Below are 26,323 nucleotides of genomic sequence, written 5' to 3' on the forward strand. Positions count from 1 at the left end.
CCTCAATTAACAATGCTTTCAACTATTCAAAACTCTTTTGGCATTTCTCCGACCTCTCGAACTTAACATTTTTCTGTAACAATTTTGTCATATGTGTAGCAATCATCGAGAATCCCTTAACAAAACATCAATAATACTTGGCTAAGTCCAAAAAGCTTCAAGTACCGGATACATTTCTCGGTGGTTTCCAATTAACAATTGTTGAAATCTTACTCGGATCAACTCTTATACCTTCTGCTAAGACAATATGCCCCAAAAATCTGACTTCTCGGAGCCAAAACTCACTTTTGCTAAATTTAGCAAATAATTTCTTATCATTTAAAGTCTGCAATACAATTCTTAAATGTTCAGCATGCTCAAACTCATCTCGGGAATAAATCAAAATGTCATCAATGAACACAACTACAAACTTGTCTAAATATGGTCAAAAGATTTGATTCATCAAATCCATAAAAACAAAAGGAGCATTAGTTAATCCAAAAGGCATAACAAGAAATTCATAGTGCCCATACCTCATCTTGAATGCGATTTTTGACACATCCGAGTCTTTAACTCTCAGCTCATAATAACTAGATCCTAAATCTATCTTCGAGAATACTGTTGCCCCTTTTAACTGGTCAAACAAATCATCAATCCTCAATAAATGATACTTGTTCTTTATTGTAACCTTGTTGAGTTGACGATAATTGATACAAAGTATCATGGATCCATCTTTCTTCTTGATGAATAATACTGGTGCACCCTAGGGAGAAAAACTCGGTATCACAAAACCCTTGTCTGTCAACTCTTGTAACTGAGACTTTAATTCTTCCAACTCGGTTGGAGCCATTTTATACGGAGCTATCGATATTGGTGCAGTCCCCAGTACCAAATCAATAGCAAACTCCACCTTTCTTCTAGGAACACGTTCGGATATTCACAAACTATCGACAAAGATTCGATCTTCAATTTAGACACCTTAGTATTCAGTAAATTCACAAGAAATGCTTCAAAACCTTTTCTTACATATCTCTGAACTGACATCGACAAAATCACAATAGGCAATTCACCCGACTCATCTGACTCAACCCGAAGATTTTCATTGTTTTGACATTTCAATTAAATAACCTTTTGTCTACAATTCACTATGACATTATGCAGAGTCAACCAATCCATTCCAAGTATTTCATCAAACTTATCAAATGGCAAAAGCATTAAGTTAGCAAAAAAATAGTGACCCCGAATCATTAAAGGACAACTCTTGGAAACTTTATCAACTAAAACATGTTTGCCTAAGGGGTTCAACACCTTAATCACAATCTCAGTAGACTCAACCGGTAATTTCTTACTAGATACCAAATTCATGCAAATATAGGAATGAGTCGATCCAGAATCAATTAATGAAATTACATTAGTATCATAAAGAGAAAATGTAGCAGTGATCACATCAAGGGAGGACGCATTCTCACAAGCACGAATAGCATAAGCTCTCGCAAGTTCTCTAGCTTCCGATCTCACAACTAAGTCTTTGGATACTCTTCTGCTACTGGTCTCATTTCCCGTATTTATCACTGGCCTCCCTTTAGTAGTATTGTTACTTGATCTTGCATTCTGAAAATTATCTTTCTCAGCCATCTCAAGACAGTATCAGATAAAGTGATCTTGGGAGCCACATTTGAAGCACGCCCAGTTATTCATCCTACATTCACCGGGATGTCGTTTACCGCAGTGCTGACATTCAAGCCTATTAGACCTAGTGTTACCAATACTTGTTATTGACATAGTCTGGGCCTTAAAAACCGAATATTGCTTCCCACGATCTCTGTTGGGATACCCAGCTAAAGCATTCAATCAAGTATATAAATCCCTCAATTTCTTTGACAAAAGTTGAAACAACTTATTCATCGGCCTCTTTCTCGAATCTTTACCCTCAAACTCAACTTTACTCTTTTCCTTACTTAACTCCTCGGCTTTGCAAGCTCGTTCGACTAGCACAACAAATTCTTTCACTCTAAAGTCCCAACTAACAACATGATGTCCTCATTCAGCCTATCTTCGTATCTCTTACACATAATAGTCTCTATTGAAACACATTCCTGAGCATACTTATTGAGTCTAACAAAATCCCGCACATATTAAGTCACGGTCATTCGGCATTGTTTCAACTCTCAGAACTCTTTGCGTTTTTTATCAACAAATCGTTGACTGATATACTTCTTTCTAAATTCCTCTTGGAAGAAATCCCAAGTAACCCTTTCCCTCGGTACCATAGATACAAGTGTGTTCCACCACTGATATGACGTATCCCTCAGAAGTGATATAGAGCATTTCAAACACTCATCTGAGGTGTAAGAAAGCTCATCAAATACCTGGATAAAGTTCTCAAGCCAGAATTCCACTCTCTCAGGATCATCATCGACATTTTCTCTAAATTCTTTAGCCCATTGTTTTCAAATCTTATCAATTGGAGGCTTATTCAATCTTACCAATTCCACACCTTAGGGAGCTACGAGAACCAGTTGGGGGTTAGGTAGGGTGGAGTATGTTGGGCAGCCAGATTTGTTCGAACAAACTCGGCAAGCCACTCATTCATCCTTTGGAAGAAGGTTTCTCTAGCCTTTCATCCTCGACTAATCGTCACTGGTTTACTTTTAGATGGTGCGGTCCCTTGAGCGGAAGCCGTCGCATTACTCTCAACGTCATCAGTCACTTCTCAGTCGGGATCCATTTACTATATGAAAACACAGTTTAAATTGTCAGGAATTGTCACACTATCAAAATTTATATATAGCATGTATAGCTAGACTCTTTTACACACGCTACGTTAGTCCGAGAATTGACTAAACCATGGCTCTGATACCATTAAATGTAACACCTTTTACCCGTATTCAATGCCAAAATAGAGTCCAAGGCATTACTGGACTTACCACGCAAACAATCATACAATTTCGAGCCATAAATTTGCATCCAAATTAAAACCATTTGCAATTAATCGTATAGTCCCTAATATGAGCCTACGAGGCCCTAAACATGCTGTGGGAGTGGCTCGGGACTAAAACAAGAATTTTAGAAATTTTTATAGAACTTAGAAAAATTTTCCACTAAACAAGGGTCACACGCCCATGTGGATATAGGACACGCCCGTGTGATTAGGCCATGTGGTCACATATGCCCATGTCCTGACCCCGTGTAACTCTCTAACTTGTAACTCATGAACAAATTAGGATCACCCGGCCAAGTCACACGCCCGTGTGCTAGACCATGTAGAAAATTAATTTTCATAAAATAGGTGTAGACTGCCAGGGCACACGCCCATGTTCGAAGCCGTGCCGTCCACATGGCTGAGACACACGCCCATGTCTCTGCTCGTGTGCTCAATTTAAGCATTCTGTTTCTAAAAATTAAGGTGTGGGGGACACATGACTAAACTACATGCCAATACAATAACAACATCTATCATATGCACAACATTAATTATGCCCTAAATCAATCATGAAAATTTCACATTCATTAAGCCTCAATTTTCTACTTTCAAGACACCTAATTGTGCACAATTTATCATCTCATCAGTATATCACATTTCCAAACATTTCACATTCATCCTATGAATCACATTCCATCATTCACCAAGCATACCATGACCATATCACCAAAGACATTGGCACATATATGAATATGTTTAGGCTTACAACCATGTTAGCCAAAATAAGCCAATTTACACGGCCAAATATCAAATCAAGCCTTTGACTATTACAAGCTAATACATTGGCTAAAATCATAATGACACATATAACAAAATGACCAAGTCCCTATACATGTCATACTTTCAAAATACTAAGATCATCAATAACCAAAAATGAGAGTTTGATAGTGTGATTCGAATCTCCAACTATCCGAGTTAGCTTGTCGACACTATAAAACATGGAAAATAAATGGAGTGAGCTATATAGCTTAGTAAGCTCATATCCAAGAAATAAGCAACATTACCATGCATATAACATTTAAATATTATAACATAATTAAATGTAAATTTACCATAGTCTCATGATCATAACTCATTCCACCACGAAACTTACCTCATAGTCATCGTTTCAAGCATTTAATACACATGGGCTTTATGTACATACCTGAACCATCTCGAAATAAATTTACACATATTCTCATCTTTGACATACCCATGAACCACTCAGAATAATAATGTCAGATACTCGGGATTTTTGCACACTAAGTGCCACATACGTAGCCAATGCTACCTCAATCTCATATCACATAATCGCTCGTTCTCCAGCTATCGACGGGCCTGCTCACACAAGCTATTAGTCAAGACGTAGCTACATGGTGCTGTCACACAAGTTGTGAAGTATCCGCAACATATGCCGATATACTCAGCCACTAGTAGGACGTACAAGACCAGCACCCGGATCACATAATCACATAACACATAATGACCCTAGTGACATGTCACTTGTATCCTAATATATACCTAAGGTTCAACGGGACTTTTTACTTACTGAATCATTGTAACACCCCAAACCCGGCCTGGACGTTATGACCGGATCTGATGCGCCACATTGATGCATTCAAAACATTCCGTATTACTTAGTTTGGAAAAGCTGAGTTGGTGTTGTAAAAGACACTTTTAAAAGTAGGTTAAAGTGAATGGAAGCTGCACACGGTAGGAAACCGGGAAGAAGAGGAGGTGAGTCCGTCGACCGCTAAGTACCAAGCTCTCTCTTGGATCCAATCCTAGACATGCACACCGCCATTGCCACACTCTAACATCTCGTATAATTTTGAGAAAACCGTTTGATTATGACCACTTAAGAAAATGATTAAGGTTGCAAATCGTTTGCTTAAAATATTTATTTTTCTTGGGAAAACATTTACTTTGCGGAAACTTTGCGCGTCACCGTGATCTTTTAAAACAAGTAGATTTTATAAAACGAACCCTAGTGCTAACCAGTTTAATAATCCCCAAATAAAAGCAATTAAAAAGAGCGGCCTTATTACAACTTTTAGCATAATAAAAATAAAATAATCCAAATTAAAAGCTAAACTTATTTAAAATCGGCAATCAATCTTCATGGCCACTCTGAATCCCTTGACTCCAAGTCCACCAATTCTAGGGCTCACCGCAAGGATGGAAGAGGAAGGGGTGAGTTTGGGAAAACTCGGTGTATCTGAAACCCATCCAAAGCCCAATTCAGCTCGAGCCCATTGGGCCTAAGCCCTATTCAGATAACGATTACAGAGGTCAAGCCCTTTTCGAATATAGTAGCAAGGCCTTAGCCCTTTTTACATAACGGTGTGGCCCATAGGCCCGATTCAAGAACATGAGTAACAACAAGAATAATGAATGCAAGCCCATCCGGGAGACTACTCAACCCACCAACCGCTACACCGCCTGTACCAACCCTACACACCATGTGGGAATATCTCAACCCACCCACCCTACACACACAGTTAAACAACGAACACTCAAATTCGATCGATTGAGGCAAAGCCTCCAAGACGTGGATGAACCACTTTCATACTTCCTCCATTAATACCCCAATCCCATGCAACAGATATTAATAAATGCATATCATGCAAAATACAGTAGTAATCAATCAAGCGGTTGACCAATTTAAAACCCTAGGGGTATATCGGTAATTTTGCTCTTTAGGGGTAATTTAAGTGATCTACGCTCTCGCACAAGCTAATTCATAATTTTTATCAGTTTTATGCAATTTGATTCCACCATCTACCTAACAGCTAATTTGCCCATCTCTTACCCATGTTGGTCCGTAAGCCCATTGGGCCCGATTTTGGCCCATCGAGCCCTTTTTTCGAATACGCTAAAACGTCCACGCTGAACGTGCTTACCACCTTGCGGTGCGGATCTAACAATTACTCTATGACTTGAGAGCATTCACATACTTACATGACCATGAAATGCCGAATTTGGCATTTCGACTTTTGCAATTGAACTAAGAAAGGGTGTTCGGACACACCGTTATGGGTTGAAGTTGAAACGTTTCCAAAATCAATCGCCTCGATAACCACCACATCACTCAAACTTAACTAATCCAATATCAATATATGTAAATCCTAAGCACATCACCATACGGAACATAAGGGCATATTCGTCATTTTACCATACGAGGGTATTTTGTTAGTTTTACAAATTGAGGTATTATGGTAATTTCACAAACCAAGGGTATTTTAGTAATTTTGTAAATCGAGGGTAAAACAGAATTACAGAAATCTAGGGTAAAACAAGTAATTCTATAAATCGAGGTAAAACGATAATTATGTAAATCGGGGTAAAATGGTAATTATGTAAATTAGGGTAAAACGATAATTCTATAAATCGAGGTAAAATAGTAATTACAGAACCGAGGGTAAAACGGTAATTACAGAAATCGAGGTAAAGCGGTAATTTTACAAATCGAGGTAAAACAATAATTCTATAAACCGAGGGTAAAAGCAGTAATTACAGTAAATCGGAGTACTTTGGTAATTTTACAAGTTGAGGGCATTTCAAGAATTGGTAAACTAAAGCATTCTAAACATGGATAACAATACGAATGGGCCTAAAGCCTATTCTCGGCCCAAATGGGCCCACACGCTCGTGTGGCCCTTTTAGCCCAAACCTAGCCACGATATGCGATTCACCTAGCCTAGTCCAATATTTACTACACAATCAAACAACTTATCCAATTGGGCCCGTGAGGCCTATTGGGCCCACATGGCCCTTTTCATTACCATCGCGTCCAAGTAGCCATCCAACAACAAGAGTAGTGATAAATACACACGATAGGAGATCGGAGTTAATCCGCACTCGAGCACTTCTAGCCGATGCCCAACCCAAACGAGCACGCCATAACGCGAAAGGGATCGACCAAGAAAGGTACATTTGCTCTCCTCATAGTTCTCTCTATTTAAAGCCGACCGCATCCACTCCTATGTTAGCTTACCGATGTGGGATCCTCTATCTTCGAGTTTAAATTCAACACCAACTCTTGCCATCCCAACATAGCAAAATAATCAACCTTTGCATGCCAAGGATTCAACCAAAGTCCTCCTATATGCCAACTCACGCCATCACCACTAGGCCACCAACTCATTTGTGTCATAAATCCAACACATTAAACTTTAAACTGCACCTACTTGCTTCTAGATTTATTGAAAAGAAAAACCAAAATATATTGCAAGAGCCAAGACTTGAACCTTGGACCCTTGCTTCCCCTATGGCGTCACTTCCTTGTCCCTAAGTGGCGTCACCTTGCCACTACACCACACTCCTTTTGTGTCACAATTTCTCCAACAATATTCTTAAGGCCTACCTACTACACCCGTGGTTTGATCTACCTTAAATTTTTACTAGAGTCCGGTTTGAACCCAAGACTTCTCCAACACTTCTCGGACACTTAACCACTAAAACAAGCCTTCATTAACAAAATTTACATGCACAACAAAATATTAAAAGCTGCCTTCAACCGCTCCCATGCTCAAGGCCCAAAACTTTTAGGCCCATATTTAGGGTGTTACAACTCTACCTCCCTTAAAGAAATTTCGTCCTCGAAATTTCCATTTAACAGGGTAGTCATCTAACATCTACCCCACTACGCTACATCACAAGACTCGATCCTACTATCACTATCCCGGTGCTAGCTCCAGCAACCTTTTCCAAAATCTTAACATCACTTGAGACAAAGCGTCATCCCCTGCGGCCCGATCATACGGCCCATTTTCATTAACCGGTGGTGGTCGTGCCCCACCAGCTGGCATGTGTTCAGATGACGTAGATCCAGCTTGAGTGCTACCTCGGCCTCGACCACGGCCTCTTCCTCGAGTAGCCCTTGAACTAATAACGATTTATCTGATTACGAATTTTATGACATTAGTTTACTGTTTCCACTATTTATTACAGAATGTCTTATGAAAAGATAAAGTTTGAGTTATTTTCGCAAGAATCACAATTTAGCTACGGTCTCGGTTTGTAGCCCTAATACTACCTTATCAATAGCACTATCTCTAAGGCTCAAGATTATCTATAGTATTATTTCCATTCGATTTCATATAAATATTTAAAGCGTAAAAGAACACTTACAGACTTGGTGCGGGATTCATGTGCCACTTCTTTATCGATCCATAAAACCCATGTTTTTGTTTACCGAAAATAAAAAGATTTCATTTGAAAACACTTTTTTTAAAACTATTGATTTAACCCGTTTAACAAATAGAAAAACTTGAACATCTTGAAAAACTTACTATTTCCAAAAATACCCTTCTTAGGCCCAAGTTTTTGAAAAGATTTTCGGACCGATCCACACCGAGTTGTTGCAACCTAGGCTCGATACCACTAAATGTAACACCCCAAACCCGCCCGGGCGTTATGACCAGATCGATCGCCACATTGATGCGTTCAAAACATTCCGTATTACTTAGTTTGGAAAAGCTGAGTTGGTGTTGTAAAGACACTTTTAAAAGTAGGTTAAAGTGAATGGAAGTCTGCGCACTGGTAGGAAACCAGGAAGAAGAGGAGGTGAGTCCGTCGACCGCTTAAGTACCAAGCTCTCTCTTGGATCCAATCCTGACATGCACACCGCCATTGCCACACTCTAACATCTCGTATAATTTTGAGAAAACCGTTTGATTATGACCAGCTTAAGAAAATGATTAAGGTTGCAAATCGTTTGCTTAAAATATTTATTTTTCTTGGGAAAACATTTACTTTGCGGAAACTTTGCGCGTCATCGTGATCTTTTAAAACAAGTAGATTTTATAAAACGAACCCTAGTGCTAACCAGTTTAATAATCCCCAAATAAAAGCAATTAAAAAGAGCGGCCTTATTACAACTTTTAGCATAATAAAAATAAAATAATCCAAATTAAAAGCTAAACTTATTTAAAATCGGCAATCAATCTTCATGGCCACTCTGAATCCCTTGACTCCAAGTCCACCAATTCTAGGGCTCACTGCAAGGATGGAAGAGGAAGGGGTGAGTTTGGGAAAACTCAGTGTATCTGAAACCCATCCAAAGCCCAATTCAGCTCGAGCCCATTGGGCCTAAGCCCTATTCAGATAACAAGATACAGATGGTCAAGCCCTTTTGAATATAATAGCAAGGCCTTAGCCCTTTTTACATAACGGTGTGGCCCATAGGCCCGATTCAAGAACATGAGTAACAACAAGAATAATGAATGCAAGCCCATCTGGGAGACTACTCAACCCACCAACCGCTACACCGCCTGTACCAACCCTACACACCATGTGGGAATATCTCAACCCACCCAACCACACACACACAGATTGCAACAGAACACTCAAATTCGATCGATTGAGGCAAAGCCTCCGATCGTGGATGAACCACTTTCAAGACTTCCTCCATTAATACCCCAATCCCATGCAACATATATTAATAAATGCATATCATGCAAAATACAAGAGTAATCAATTAAGCGATTCACCAATTTAAAACCCTAGGGGTATATCGGTAATTTTGCTCTTTAGGGTAATTTCGTGATCTACGCTCTTGCACAAGCTAATTGATAATTTTTATCAGTTTTATGCAATTTGATTCCACCATCTACCTAACAAAGCTAATTTGCCCATCTCTTACCCATGTTGGTCCGTAAGCCCATTGGGCCCGCTTTTGGCCCATCGAGCCCTTTTTCCGAAATACGCTAAAACGTCACGCGAATGTGCTTACCACCTTGCGGTGCGGATCTAACAATTACTCTATGACTTGAGAGCATTCACATACTTACATGACCATGAAATGCCGATTTTGAGATTTCGGCTTTTTTAAATTGAACTAAGAAAGGGTGTTCTACACACACCGTTATGGGTTGAAGTTGAAACGTTTCCAAAATCAATCGCCACGATAACCACCACCGTCACTCAAACTTAACTAATCCAATATCAATATATGTAAATCCTAAGCACATCACCATACTAATATAAGGGCATATTCGTCATTTTACCATACTGAGGGTATTTTGTTAGTTTTACAAATTGAGGGTATTATGGTAATTTCACAAACCAAGGGTATTTTAGTAATTTTGTAAATCGAGGTAAAACAAGAATTTCAGAAATCTAGGGTAAAACAAGTAATTCTATAAATCGAGGGTAAAACGATAATTATGTAAATCGGGGGTAAAATGGTAATTATGTAAATTAGGGATAAAACGATAATTCTATAAATCGAGGTAAAATAGTAATTACATGAACCGAGGGTAAAACGGTAATTACAGAAATCGAGGGTAAAACGGTAATTTTACAAATCGAGGTAAAACAATAATTCTATAAACCGAGGGTAAAACAGTAATTACGTAAATCGAGTACTTTGGTAATTTTACAAGTTGAGGGCATTTCAGTAATTGGTAAACTAAAGCATTCTAAACATGGATAACAATACGAATGGGCCTAAAGCCTATTCTCGGCCCAAATGGGCCCACACGCTTGTGTGGCCCTTTTAGCCCAAACCTAGCCACAGATATGCGATTCACCTAGCCTAGTCCAATATTTACTACACAATCAAACAACTTATCCAATTGGGCCCGTAGGCCTATTGGGCCCACATGGCCCCTTTCGGCCCATCGCGGCCCGAAGTAGCCATCCAACAACAAGAGTAGTGATAAATACACACCTGATAGGAGACTGGAGTTAATCCGCGCTCCGAGCACTTCTAGCCGATGCCCAACCCAAACGAGCACGCCATAACGCGAAAGGGATCGACCAAGAAAGGTACATTTGCTCTCCTCATAGTTCTCTCTATTTAAAGCCGACCAGATCCACTCCTATGTTAGCTTACCGATGTGGGATCCTCCATCTTGAGTTTAAATTCAACACCAACTCTTGCCATCCCAACATAGCAAAATAATCAACCTTTGCATGCCAAGGATTCAACCAAAGTCCTCCTATATGCCAACTCACGCCATCACCACTAGGCCACCAACTCATTTGTGTCATAAATCCAACACATTAAACTTTAAACGCACCTACTTGCTTCTAGATTTATTGAAAAGAAAACCAAAATATATTGCAAGAGCCAAGACTTGAACCTTGGACCCTTGCTTCCCCTATGGCGTCACTTCCTTGTCCCTAAGTGGCGTCACCTTGCCACTACACCACACTCCTTTTGTGTCACAATTTCTCCAACAATATTCTTAAGGCCTACCTACTACACCTGTGGTTTGATCTACCTTAAATTTTTACTAGAGTCCGTGTTTGAACCCAAGACTTCTCCAACACTTCTCAGACACTTAACCACTAAAACAAGCCTTCATTAACAAAATTTACATGCACAACAAAATATTAAAAGCTGCCTTCAACCGCTCCCATGCTCAAGGCCCAAAACTTTTAGGCCCATATTTAGGGTGTTACAATCATCGTCGAACTCGTTTGTAGAATTATACTCATTCACATAATCAAACATACAATTCATGCAATATTAAAGCATTTAAGTACAATTATTCTAAAGCTTATTTTTAACATACTAACTTACCTCGATACAAAATGGCTAATAGTTCGATTTAGTCCACAACCTTGTTCTTTCCCCAGTCTAGGTCAAAACCTCTTCTTTCTTAATCTATAATATCAAATTTAACTCATTCAAACATCATATTATTCAATTTAATCCCAAAAATCCCTTCTAGAAAATTTATATTTTTGCCCCTAACTTTTCAACTTTTTACATTTTAGTCCTTGTAACGCCCCAATTTTTAGGCTTGGAAGTATTGGGCCTTGAGTCTAGGTTCGGGTGGAAAATGACCCGAATAATTTGGATGTTATTATTATTATTTCGTATGTTTAGTTTAGTAATGAAATAAATTACGAAGAGTTTATGTTGTGGGGAAAAAAAAAGGCCCAAGGGTAAATTTAATTCGAGGCAATTCCTGAATTTTAATTTTGGGAGAGAGGGTTCTGACGATATGGGCTTTTAAAGTTGAGGTGGTAAAATAGGACACAAATAAGGCCTTGGTAAAGTGGCAAGGTGGCGCCACTAAGTTTCTAAAAAAAAAGGCATCTAGGAAGGAATTAAAGGTCTAGGGTTCAAGTTGCAAGGTAGGCATATGGTTACTTTTTAATTTTAGGCATGTGCCGGGCATGTGATCACTTAAGTGAATTTTGGCAAGGGCCTTAAGGAGGTTGGGTCGATTGTTTTAGTTGATATTAGGCTTAGGTTCTTTTCTTTTTCTATCATGGAGAATTAGGGTTAGCCACCTGAAAGCTTTCACTGTCATTCATCCTTTCTGAGTTTTCACAAAAGCCGAAAACGCAAATTCCTTCTCCTTGGTGCCGATTTCTTCTTCCTCTCTTTTTCCTCCACTTTCTTTCTTCCTTTTTACTTTTTCTTCTAGTCGAAACCTTCTGATCACCTTACTCACCTCCTCTGTCGATCCCATCCTCCACAAAACCTCCACAGCCGATTGACATAAAAGCTGAACCCGAAAACTCACTTCTTGTGCTGATTTCTCCAAGCCAAAATCCTTCAGTTATTTTTGTTCTTTTTGATCAACTTTCATCTTCTCTAAACCCTTAGTATCTGTCGGCAACATTACTTCAAAGTTCTAGCCTCAAATCGTCATCTTCTTCATCACTTAAAAAGCCGAAATACCATAGATTTAGGGACTTATAGCCGAAACATCAGATCTCCTGGATTCGAGTTCTACTATCGTTTAGAGGATAGATCTACATCAGATCTGCGTAGAAATCAAATAGGAATAAGTGGTAAGTGCTCATCACCTCAGATCTAGTCTTATTTTACAATTTAGAAAAGCCAAAGTCCCTAAAATCTAGGGAGGTTGTCAATTTGGGCATAGGGCTTTAAGGGTCTTTAACCGATGAATTCTTTTGGTGATTAGTGTCTTTTAGAGGTTTGATCGAAGGCTTGGATCTTTGGAGCAACTAGACTTGGACCTAGTCATCGGTTTTCGGCAAAAAGGTAAGATTCTAAAGGCTTAAGGGGCATGGTTCGAATATGGGTAGGTGAATATTAAGATTGGTTGTTGTGGTTTGCAATCTAAGAATTATGGTAATCAATTGTAGGACATCATAAGGGATCTCAGCAGTAGTCGTCGCGAAACAGGTGTGTATCAAACACCCTCTCATAGTTCAAATCAGCAAAAGCTGAAATGCCAAAAATCTGGCATTTCGTGGGCTTGTGAGTGCACTACAGGAAAACAGACTTTTAGTGGCGTTTTTTTTCCTTTAGCGGCGCTTTCCCAAGCACCGCAAAAAACGTCGCTATATGCAGCGCCACAAAAGTTCGCGGTATTTTTTATAAAAGCGCCGCTAAAGAGCAAGACCTTTAGCGGCACTCTTAAAAAAACGCCGCCAAAGACCAGGACCTTTAGCGGCGTTTTTTATAAAAGCGCCGCTAAAGACCAGGACTTTAGCGACGCTTTTTTAAAAAACACCGCTATAGACCAAGAACTTTAGCGGCGCTTTTATAAAAAACGCCACTATAGACCTGTACTTTTAGCGGCGCATTTATAAAAAACGCCGCTATAGACCTGTACTTTTAGCGGCGCTTTTATAAAAAATGCCGCTATAAACCTGTACTTTTAGCGGCGCTTTTTTAAAAAACGCCGCTAATTTGCCCAGTTTTGCAATATGTATTTTTACACCTATATCCAACCCTCCTGCAAGAAATTCAATAAAAAACAGCAAATATACCATGAAATTCAACCCAACCAAAACATGCAAATTTAAATAATACAAAATTATACGAAAAATATATTATATAAATTGGAAATGAATATTCAAAATATTCTTAAAATAATGTTAAAAGTTACAAGAAAACATGTCTATGATGGCGGATTTTGAAATTGGTGGAACATAGTCATCATAGACTGAAGCTGCTGCTGGAGTTTATTGTATTTCCTGTTCTGCTCCGCCTCCCTCGCTGCTGCCTCCGCCTCCCTCGCTGTTGCCTCCGCTCTAAGTTGAGAAATTTGCTCATCTGTGCTAGCTTGTATCTGAACTATCGATCTTTTAACCTCTGAACTTGACTTGACTTTGACTTAGGAAGGCATGTATTGGTGCGAGGTGGATCCAAAATATTGGGTCGGGTTAACACGGATCCTTCAAATCTAACCCGACCATACCTTTCAGACCCAAAACTTCATTAATAATTACATTATCAATATCCTCAAAATTAACAGAACTATCGATCGAAGCGATCGTATTGCCTTCTTATCTTTTAGTTTCTCCTAATAAATTAGTTAAAGAGTTAGAAACGAAATATACAATAAAAGGAATACAACATAAAATTATTTAAATTACACTAATAAAAACGACGAGTTAAAACATTATAATTAAATATTATAAATATTTATAATGAATCAATTTTTATTAAGTAAATATACCATAATTTCGCACCTCGGTGACATCGGAGTTCCATCTTTTTTCTCATGCGTAATGTCAAAAAGTTGAAGGCGTCAACTTTTGACCGACGAGGCTTCCTACAATATAGTAGTAAAATATTATTTAATAGTAAAAGTTATTAATACTTGATAGATTTAATAAATCCATTGTACCTCGGCTTTGAGCTACACAAGCAAAACTTTTCGACCTGCTGTAATAAATAAATTTTGTTTTTGGTCTTTGCTTGTTCCAACTCGCTCACGGTCCTACATAATGAAATTATTATTACGTATATAGTAAATACTATAAACCAAAAATTTATAAGAGTTTGCAAGTACATAATACCTCTCCTTTCTTGAATTCCAAAATCGAACCGCATCTTCCCATTGGTACCTCAAAGATTCGATGGGACATTTTGCAATTTTTCTTGAGGCTTATGGGTTTTTAAAATATTCTTTTTCAAAATGCTTTTATTGTCTCTCCATTTTTACCCAATGCCTTCTTGATATAGGCATCGAGACCTCTAAAGCAAACCTATCCTAAAAACACAAGTTTAGGAAGTAAATATAAATGAAACTTAAACAAAAGTATTATAATTACATTAACGTTTTGTTACCTTAATATTAGAGAGAGCTTGATTTTTATTGCTATCGGGCATGTTATGCCATGATTAAGTAGTTGATGGGCAACATATTGGCATTTCGTGCTATAATGCCCAAATAGCCCGCTAAAAGTCGAGCTTCTTGTCCAACAGTGACCATGGTCGTTTCTAGTTACTTTGACATGCTCGATGTAATTTAAGTTATATAAATCATTAGGAGCGTCGTCCTCGACCTCTGCGCGTCCCACCATTTTCAGCTGAAAAATAATAAATTATTACTATATTGAAATTCAAAATAAATCAGTAATAAAATTTAATACAATTTGTAAAATAAACTTAACATTACTTTGAATTTCCACAGACTCGTCAAATGTCTCCGGTACGCTTGAAGATCCAACAACTGTCTGCTGTTCAATATTTACTTCTTCCGAATTTGTAGTATTCTGTACAATACTAAGACCTCTTAATCTTCTTCTAGGCATTTTTCCTGCAACACATAAAATAGATAAAATTTTAGTAAGAAATAACAACAATAGTAAATATAAAGTAGTTAAATTATATAACATGACCAATGTTAATATTGTAACATTACATATAAATAAAAAATCATAAAATCTTACTACATCATAAATCGTAAATATCTTTGTCTACATCCTGACGAACCCATTGAAATTGTGTACTAATACTAGGGATATTTTCATCTAAGTCTTGTTCTGGAAAAGGCAAAGTTTCTGATCTTTCACCGATGTCATCTCTACTTCCATTCCCCATGTCAAACAAGTCTCTAGGGGTGTTTCGGAGTACAATGTACCAACCCTCATCAATTGGATCTTTCAAGTAAAAAACTTGTTTAACTTGAGAAGAAAATACATACGGCTCGTCTATCAAATGTTCTCCAGTGTGAATCAATCGAGAGAAATTCACCATTGTAAAACCAAACTGATCATTTTTAATTCCACGAGCAGTATTAGCATCAGCCCAATCACATCAAAATAAGACAACTTTCCATTTTCCATAATAATCCAACTCAATAATGTCGGTTAGAAGTCCATAATACTCCACATTTCCCTCGACAGGATTACTGTCCCTAGCACTAGCGTAACTTGTAATTAAAGAATTAACAACTACTCCACAATTTTGAGTTCTCCTCAATCTCTCGCGATATTTGGTATGAAATCTGAATCCATTCATGATGAAGCCACTATATCTTTTTACTACTCGATTCAGACCTTGGGAAAGCCATTTAACTTCGTCATTAATGATATTCCCACTCCAAACCTATTGAATCGAAAGTAAATTGAGTAATTATAAATGTTATGAGAAAACATTATTATTTGTCAACAAAATGTTGAGTTGCATACCATTTGGCTTAACCATTCATAAAAAGATTCTGAGAATAACCTATTAATCTCGCGATGTTGTAATCTTCGTGAGCGTGGACGAGATCTTAAGATTTGTTTGTACTCACTATGTTAAACACATGTTTAATTCGTTAAAAAATAAACAAATCAAAAAAAGAAGAATATTTATCATATTCTAGAACTTAATTGCGTAATTGTTCAAGTGCATCGTGGTGGAAAAGAACATATCTATGTGCTTGTATCCAAGATCGGTCATCTAATTCTACAATTTCAACTTTGCCGATTGGTTCTCCATAACTTTGAAATAAATAAGTTTTGTCCAAGTTAGGATCATTGAGTCCAACATTTCTACTTGGTCTATTCAATCTTGTTTCAACATCTAAATATCTAGAACAGAATGTCATGCACTCCTCTGCCAAGTAGCCTTTAGCAATTGATCCTTCCGGATAACGCTTGTTACTGCAATAAGACTTCAATTTGCTTAGGAACCTAAACACCATATACAACATTATCAAAACTGGTAACTATAGGTATAAAGGTGAATTCCTTTGAAATAAATTAGCACCTTTCAATTGGATACATCCAACGATAGAAAACCGGCCCACCAATTATTGCTTCACGAGGGAGATGAATGGCAAGGTGCACCATAATAGTGAAGAAGAAAGGTGGAAAGATCTTCTCCAAATTGCATAATGTCAAAGTGGCTCGATCTTGTACTTTTTCAAGTTCTTCAACATTCAGAACTTTGCCACAAATTGCTTTCATTATATTGGACAGCTCAATTATATAGGACGTTACCTTCTTTGACATACAGCACCGTAAAGCAACTGGAAGTAGATCTTGCATCAGGATGTGATAGTCATGTGATTTTAATGAATATAGTCTTTGATCATTAAGACTTACACATCGAGATATATTTGATGAATACGCATCCGGAACCTTTATATCCTTCAACACCGTGCAGAACATTTCTTTCTCTTCCTTTGACATTGCAAAAATTGTAGGCGGCAACCAATATTTTCCATTAGGAAGTACTTGGGGATGAAGGTCACGCCTAATTCCCATGTGAACTAAATCAAGTCGACTTTGAAGATTATCTTTTGATTTACCATCGACGTTCAAAATTGTCCGGATGATGTTCTCGCAGACATTCTTCTCAATATGCATCACATCAAGATTGTGGCCTAATATGTGATGCTCCCAATAAGGCAACACAAAAAAAATACTTCTTTTCTGCCACAAGTTCGCCTCATTAGGGTCATCCTCCTCGTCAGATTCATCATCAGATTCATCCCTCGATCGTCTATTTGTTTGCTTGTTAGATGGTTGATTCAGCTTCCCGTAACTGAAATCCATATCTTTTAACATGAATAAGATTTCAGATCTAATGGTCTGCTCAGGAGCTTTTTTCAACTCTTCAGTACCATCAAATAAAGCCTTCTGAAATCTATATCTATGATTTTCATCTAACCACCGATGATGCCCCATATAGCAGAACTTCTTCCCATTATATAACCACTGTGAACACGTTTAAGCAGCACAACAAGGACAAGCATAACTTCCTTTGGTACTCTAACCCGATAAATTCGTATATGCCGGGAAATCATTAATTGTCCACATCAAAGCAGCACCTAGGTAAAAGCTCTCCTTTCTCAATACATCATACGTCTCAACACCCGCCCATAATTGTTTTAACTCTTCAATAAGTGGCTGCAGATATATGTCAATATCATTTCCGGGGCCTTTCTCTCCGGGGATAATCATAGATAATATCAAAGAAGATTGCTTCATGCAGAGCCATGGAGGCAAATTATAAGGAACAATGACCATAGGCCAAGTACTGTACGAGGTGCTCATGATTTTAAAAGGATTAAATCTGTCAGATGCTAACCCGAGCCTTACACTCCGAGGATCACTTGCAAAGCTTGAAAATTTATTATCAAATGATTTCCATGCAAAAGAATCTGTAGGATGCCTTAATAATCCATCATCCATTCGTTGATCATGATGCCACGTCATAAACTCAAATTGTCTTTGACGACATGAATAGCCTTTGAAGCCTTGGGATTAGCGGAAATATCGCAAAATCTTGTTCGGCTTCCTTCTTGATATGGCCCATATTCATCCTCATTAACATCTTCTACATCTCTATTCATCCAACGAGATTTACCGCAAACATGACAAGACTGTTGATTTCTCCGATCACCCCAATACAACATGCAATCATTTGGGCAACTATGAATTTTGTTGTACCCAAGGCCCAAATCTTTTATCACTTTCTTCATGTCTTTACATGATTGAGGATTTTGCAAATGGGAACATTTCTCTCAAAAGCTCTAACACATTGTCAAAGAGTTTCGGTCCACCCTCCCAAACATTTTAAGTGGAAAAGGCGAATATAGAATGACATTTTCAAAATTTTGATCCTCATAAAGTTCTTCATTCATTTCACCAAGTAACGTATAGAACTTCGCCGCTTCTTCATTCATTGTTCATCCGTACACTTCTTCTCGTTTCCATAAAAGTATTCCCACCGATATTATAATTATCGGATGCAACATAGTTTGGTGGAAATGATTGGAAACTTTCACTCCGCATATTAAATGCATCCCGCATCATACCTTCCATGTCATCTTCTCTAACATGCCGACGGTAACCACTATAAGGATAACCCGGATTAATCGTCAAGAGGCTCCACTAGTTGTACACTCTCCATGGAAAATCCATTTTTATACCCCGAATGAAGCCATCAACAATTAGATGTTCAGAGACAACTTCACGATAATGCCAATAGATATCGCCACACTTCTTACGGGCAAAGAATCATATTCTCTTGGCTTGAATTGTGAAATGCAAAATCTAAAAAAGATTGCACTCCATTTTGATACTTGTTGCTTGCCCTTGAGAAATTCATCCAAGTCCTATCCATTTCGTAGTTGTTGAAGTCTATGGTTGGCAATAAGTTTCACGGGTAAGTTGTTTATTATGTAAGTCTTGATATGATATATATTTATGTTTTATGTAAGTTATGTAGATTATGTAAGTTATGAAATTTGAACTTTTAAACTATATGCTTTTAAGGAAATTATTAGATTAAACTACATGTATTAGTTAAGTTATGTAAGTTGTTATGTACGATATGTGAGTTATGTAATTTATTTAAGTAATGATCAATATTAATACTATTTTGATAAAAATTAGTTATAATATATTTAAACAATGATCAATAATGTTATGTTGATAAAATAATTTATAATTGGCCATTCAATCGTTGAAATTTTTAATTCTTTTTAAGGTCAATAGAATTATTTATAAGCTCCATAGAACTTTTTGGAAATCTTATTAATATAACAAAATTTTAAAGACATTTAAAAATATTAAATATTAAAATCAAACATGTTTAATATAACAAAATAGTAATTTGAATATAATAATATCAAGAAAGAATCGTAGTTTAATTTTTATAAGTAAATTGGAAATAAATTAAGGTTATATAAATATTCAATAGCGATAGAACTTTTTCAATTCTTTTTGAATTTTTAAGATTCATCATACGTGGCGTTGTTACACCTAGGAGGATCCATTATATCTTGCACTCGATATAAGGCAACCCGTCAAAGTTTCCAACCTATATACTTTGAATCTTTAAAATATTTAAAATAAGGAATGGACAAGCAAGCTACATATATGGTAATAAAATTAATTCATACTTAAGTTGAATCAAATAATACTTAAGTTGAACCAACATATAAAAACTTATTCATACTTCAAATAATAATTAATAATACTATTTTGATAAAAATTAGTACAAAATTTTAAAGATATTTAAAAATATTAAATATTAAAATCAAACATGTTTAATATAACAAAATAGTAATTTGAATATAATAATATCAAGAAAGAATCGTAGTTTAATTTTTATAAGTAAATTGGAAATAAATTAAGGTTATATAAATATTCAATAGCGATAGAACTTTTTTCAATTCTTTTTGAATTTTTTAAGATTCATCATACGTGGCGTTGTTACACCTAGGAAGGATCCATTATATCTTGCAGCTCGATATAAGGCAACCCGTCAGGTTTCCAGCCTATATACTTTGAATCTTTAAAATATTTAAAATAAGGAATGGACAAGCAAGCTACATATATGGTAATAAAATTAATTCATTGAAAATTGTTGAATCAAATAATACTTAAGTTGAACCAAAATATAAAAACTTATTCATACTTATTCATACTTCAAATAATAATTAATAATACTATTTTGATAAAAATTAGTTATAACTTTTAAAGACATTTAAAAATATTAAATATTAAAATCAAACATGTTTAATATAACAAAATAGTAATTTGAATATAATAATATCAAGAAAGAATCGTAGTTTAATTTTTATAAGTAAATTGGAAATAAATTAAGATTATATAAATATTCAATAGCGATAGAACTTTTTCAATTCTTTTTGAATTTTTAAGATTCATCATACGTGGCGTTGTTACACCTAGGAGGATCCATTATATCTTGCACTCGATATAAGGCAACCCGTCAGTTTCCACCTATATACTTTGAATCTTTAAAATATTTAAAATAAGGAATGGACAAGCAAGCTACATATATGGTAATAAAATTAATTCATACTTAAGTTGAATCAAATAATACTTAAGTTGAACCAAAATATAAAAACTTATTCATACTTCAAATAATAATTAATAATACTATTTTGATAAAAATTAGTACAAAATTTTAAAGATATTTAAAATATTAAATATTAAAATCAAACATGTTTAATATAACAAAATAGTAATTTGAATATAATAATATCAAGAAAGAATCGTAGTTTAATTTTTATAAGTAAATTGGAAATAAATTAAGGTTATATAAATATTCAATAGCGATAGAACTTTTTCAATTCTTTTGAATTTTTAAGATTCATCATACGTAGGCGTTGTTACACCTAGGAAGGATCCATTATATCTTGCATTTCGATATAAGGCAACCCGTCGAGTTTCCAACCTATATACTTTGAATCTTTAAAATATTTAAAATAAGGAATGGACAAGCAAGCTACATATATGGTAATAAAATTAATTCATTGAAAATTGTTGAATCAAATAATACTTAAGTTGAACCAAAATATAAAACTTATTCATACTTATTCATACTTCAAATAATAATTAATAATACTATTTTGATAAAATTTAGTTATAACTTTTAAAGACATTTAAAATATTAAATATTAAAATCAAACATGTTTAATATAACAAAATAGTAATTTGAATATAATAATATCAAGAAAGAATCGTAGTTTAATTTTTATAAGTAAATTGGAAATAAATTAAGGTTATATAAATATTCAATAGCGATAGAACTTTTTCAATTCTTTTGAATTTTTAAGATTCATCATACGTGGCGTTGTTACACCTAGGAGGATCCATTATATCTTGCAGCTCGATATAAGGCAACCCGTCAGGTTTCCAGCCTATATACTTTGAATCTTTAAAATATTTACAATAAGGTTGGAGAGAAGGTAAGCTATTGTTGTAATTATAATGGACAAGCAAGCTACATATATGGTAATAAAATTAATTCATACTTATTCATACTTCAAATAATTAATACTATAAGGGCAGGTTTCCAGCCTATATACTTTGAATCTTTAAAATATTTAAAACGTACCTTAATAAAACGTACCTGGTCTACTCTACTCTCACCAGCAAACAAAGGCTGGAGTCCAAAAAGTAATATTTGTTAAGTAATTTAAAGTGAAAATGCATAGAAATAACGAAAAAATTTAGCAACTAAACGGCCAGACGTACCTAGAACAAATGTCAACTACGTGGTGTATTTAGTTGCACCAAATATTATTTCGGTGCTCGATAGTACCTAGAATGTATGTAAGATTATAAAAGTAGCACCAAATATATTTCAGTTTAAGAAAATATAAAACTTTATCTATATCAGTACCAAATTTTAATTGAAGATTAAATGGCGACTTCATTGAACCAATACTTGTAGGAGGAGCAGAAGCGAGAAATGAAGTCAGTACACCTCAAAGCAAAATCGCAAAACGCACATCTTTTCAAACCATTTCTACAAAAAATACAAAAACTTTTATGAGCATACAAATGACTTCCATCTCTGCAAAAAATTGTAAATACAAGGCACATAACACAATTAGCAAATCCAATCAATTTGTTTCTTCAAACCTTGACTTTCCTAAAGTGCCCAAATCGAACACATTATCCTACATCTAAAAACAGGTTTCGAATAAGTACAAGCAAATACTAGCATGCTCATCCCACTCGGACATGAATCGAGCATCATAGGAAATAATATCAATATTCTAAAGACAGAAAGCAAAAGAAAAACTCCAATACTAACAATTTCGTTTAAGGACAACACCACCTCTTGTTCTCTTGACTCTCATCAAGAATTTTCAGCATGGCGAGCAATTCTCTTCTTTTGGTTCATTACCAACATTTCAAGAACATTTTTATAAAATTTCACAACCATCATTTTATTAAGTTCTAGGTTTGGTGAACAAAAACTTTATAATGAAAAAATATCTTAGAACTTTTGACTTTGTCTCACGAGCACTTCCTTTTGGTAGTATGGAGGGTATGAAACTAAAAGAATCCAACAGAAACAAGTAAGGATAAAATGATTCACAGAACTAGACATGAATAGGTTAACAACCCAATGTGTAGGTTCTTGAAAAGACCATGAAAATTACTCTCTTAAGCAAGTAAAGTGTCTTTTTCTTGCATGCTAAAATTCTTTTATTTGATTCAAAATGCATGAAAAGGAAAAATCAATATTAGGCTAGACTCTAGAGACAGCCAAGGAGAAAATTAGAAAGAATCTTCACATAATTTCAAGAATGGTGAAATAGAACATAATGTCAATAAAACTGTAAATTCATCTAAACCTGGTTTTACCGCAGAGATTGAAAAACCAAACAACAGCCCAGTAAGCTCAAAACTCAAAAGGTCCCTTTCCAGGATGCAGAACAGTAAATACAGTTTTTAACATTAAGTACCAGGCAAATAAATGCAGAACTACCCCAAGACAATTCCAATTCAAACAATAAAAAATAATAAACAAATGGATAAGAAAGCAGTCAAAGCACAGCCAATTTCTTCACATAACTGAAAGAAAATGAATAGAGGAATTCAACAATATAAAACGTGAGCAACAAGACAGCAATAAACTCTTAAATCAATCTAAGTCCACACTAAACACATAAGTTGGATAGAAACATGAAAAACAGACCAAAAGAACATCTAAATAACCAAAATATAACAATTTTATTATATAAAACGTGAGCAACAAGACAGCATTAAACTCTTAAATCAATCTAAGTCCACACTAAACACATAAGTTGGATAGAAACATAAAATCAGACCAAAAGAACATCTAAATAACCAAAATGGAATCACCATTATTATGTAAACATGAAAATGCATAGATTGAAACAAACCAACTTTGCATGTGCAGAATCATACTCCACAAAACTCATAAACATTAACTTCTCCTAACCAGAATACCAACTTTATGTTTACAGAGGCCTTGATGGAAACTAACATAACTATTGATATATAACTTATCTAATAAGAATCACAGAATATGCAGAATGTACCTGAGTATTTAGTATCAAAAGAACCATGTATTCAAAGGAAAAGAGCCAGAAATTGATCAATGTATGCAAAACTTGGTCTATATTTCAAAACTGGAATAAAGCTTTCATCTAGTACCAAATACATACATATATAGAGACACAAACACACAGGCATACATCTTCTATTACCTAAATCTGTTTCTTGAAAATAAAAGATAAGTAAGCTTCTACAGGAAACTTAACGAAGGAAGCCAAATCGAGACAAAACACAAACAAGAGTGGATGAAATAAGCTTAAAAATTTAGGAATGTAATTAAAATGTTAATTAAATGTTAGGAAAAACTTTAAAAATTTAGGAATGTAATTAAATGTTAATTAAACATTGAAAACATAAAAGGAAAAACATGTTGAAAGAAACATAAATGTTAGGAAAAACATGTTACCTTGATTGAAATGGAAATGTTTTCTTGAGGGTTTATTTAGAGATGCTTGGGATTGATCTCTAATAATGTTGAGAGACTTCCCTACTCATTGCATTTGAAGAACAAAAGTCTGTTTCTGGTCGACAAAACAATCATATGAGTTCTAAAAATAAACAACATTTAATGATTGGTATAATATTAATTATATTGCATAATAACAGGTGGGAATAAACAAATAAAATGATTAAAAAAAACAGCCAGCAATTTGGTATAACATTAACAGGAGAAATAGGACCAAGCTCAATACCATTAAAAGACAGTAAGTTACATTGTATACATATTAAAAGACAGTAAGCTGTTGTTGCTCCAGTAAATTTGAAAGCTGTCCATATATTTGGGATCATAGTAGATCCAATATATATAAGCACTAACAATATTACTATTAATGCCAAAGACCTTTTTTTACTCTCCGTGAGAGGAGCTGATCCCTCAAACACCAAGTTATCCAGGGTTTGCCATAGAGAAAAGTGAATAACAGGGAAAACCAGAACCAAATGAAGAGCAAATATAATTCAAAGCAGTGCTAAAACAAATTCCTAGATTCCTATCAAAATTGGTCAAAACATCACCTTCGAGCTCATTGTATATAGGTTGAACATTGAAATGGCAAACATATGCATTAGTCATAATAGGATAACTACTAGTAAATCCAAAATTGCCATTTTCGATCCAAAATGGCTCCTCCTTGGAGCCTCTATCTTCCTTCAATAAGCTTAATGAATGCAACAAAAAGCAAACCACAACGAAAACAACAATGAGAGCTACCGGCGTACCAAGTCATGCTCAATGAATCAATCCTATCTAACACGCAAAGTGGAGCAAGAAAAACAACCATAACAACCAAAACCAATAACTTCCTATGATCCCCAAAACTAGTCCTAACCAGCGATCGAAAACCCCAATATGACGAACCGAACCGGACATAACATCACCCGGACATTACGAATCGAACCGGTCCTAACCAGCGATCGAGAATCCCTAAAACAAGCCCCGAACCTTCATAGTAGCAGGTAAAGCCATGATTCCAGCACCAATAATTGTGGTGGTTCGATTAAAAAAAGACCGTAAATACCGGACCGGTATTGGGTTTACTTAAAATAAGGGTATAATCATCGAGATCAACATCAACATCAAGATCAACATCATCATCATCATTAAGATCATCAAAATCATCAATAACCTTGGGATGATTTACCCGGTTCCCATCATCAGAGAGGAGCGATTTTTGTTGGGATCTAAAGTCGTGGTGTTCATTATGCATTTGTAATTCTACAAATGAGCCTTTGGGTATAGCTGAATAATTACTATCCATTCTAGATCAAAGAAATGTTTAAAAAGCTTGAAACTTTGTAAAGATCTCTCAGAAAAAAATCAAATGTAACGATTAAAAAACTTACAAAGAATTAGGAGGAATTGAATTGAATGGAATGGATTTTGAAAGGGTCAAGAAAAAGCAGCAGATCCGTGGTGGGTCAATGTTTTTGGATGCTTTATTGGAAGGAGAGAGATAAAGAGCAATATGTTTGGAAATAAAGGAAAAGTTTTCCAGTGCTGCCATTGGAGGATATAATTAAAAGCCAAAGCAACATGGCCAGAGCATAATCACTCCCAGACTACTATAGCAACTGAACAAATCAGAGCAGAGGTAATGTGCTAAAAACGAGTTGCAAGTTCTCCATGAATAACATTTAATTACACGAATGACAGAAAAGTCTACAAGAGAAGAAGACGCAAGAAAATTCCAGCATACACTACATATCAAGAAAGGAAGTGGTTGTTCAAAATAGCAAGTTCAGTCAATTAAGCTTAATTCCAAAAAAAAATAAAAGCCAAGTAATACAGTAACTACACATTAATCTAAAGGGGACTAAAAAACTAACCATTTCAAACCCATGAAGCATCTGACCGTCGACGAGAGGAAAGGG

At 35.6% G+C, this 26,323-nt stretch overlaps 1 pseudogene; it reads right to left on the reverse strand.

Moving 5' to 3' along the window:
- The window catches only part of LOC108462152 (amino acid transporter AVT6E-like), a 75,408-nt pseudogene extending 49,698 nt beyond the window's left edge, over positions 1 to 25,710 (reverse strand).
- Between the last annotated feature and the right edge of the window lie 613 nt (positions 25,711 to 26,323).

This window comes from Gossypium arboreum, chromosome 8 (assembly GCF_025698485.1).
Source record: "Gossypium arboreum isolate Shixiya-1 chromosome 8, ASM2569848v2, whole genome shotgun sequence".
NCBI lineage: Eukaryota > Viridiplantae > Streptophyta > Magnoliopsida > Malvales > Malvaceae > Gossypium > Gossypium arboreum.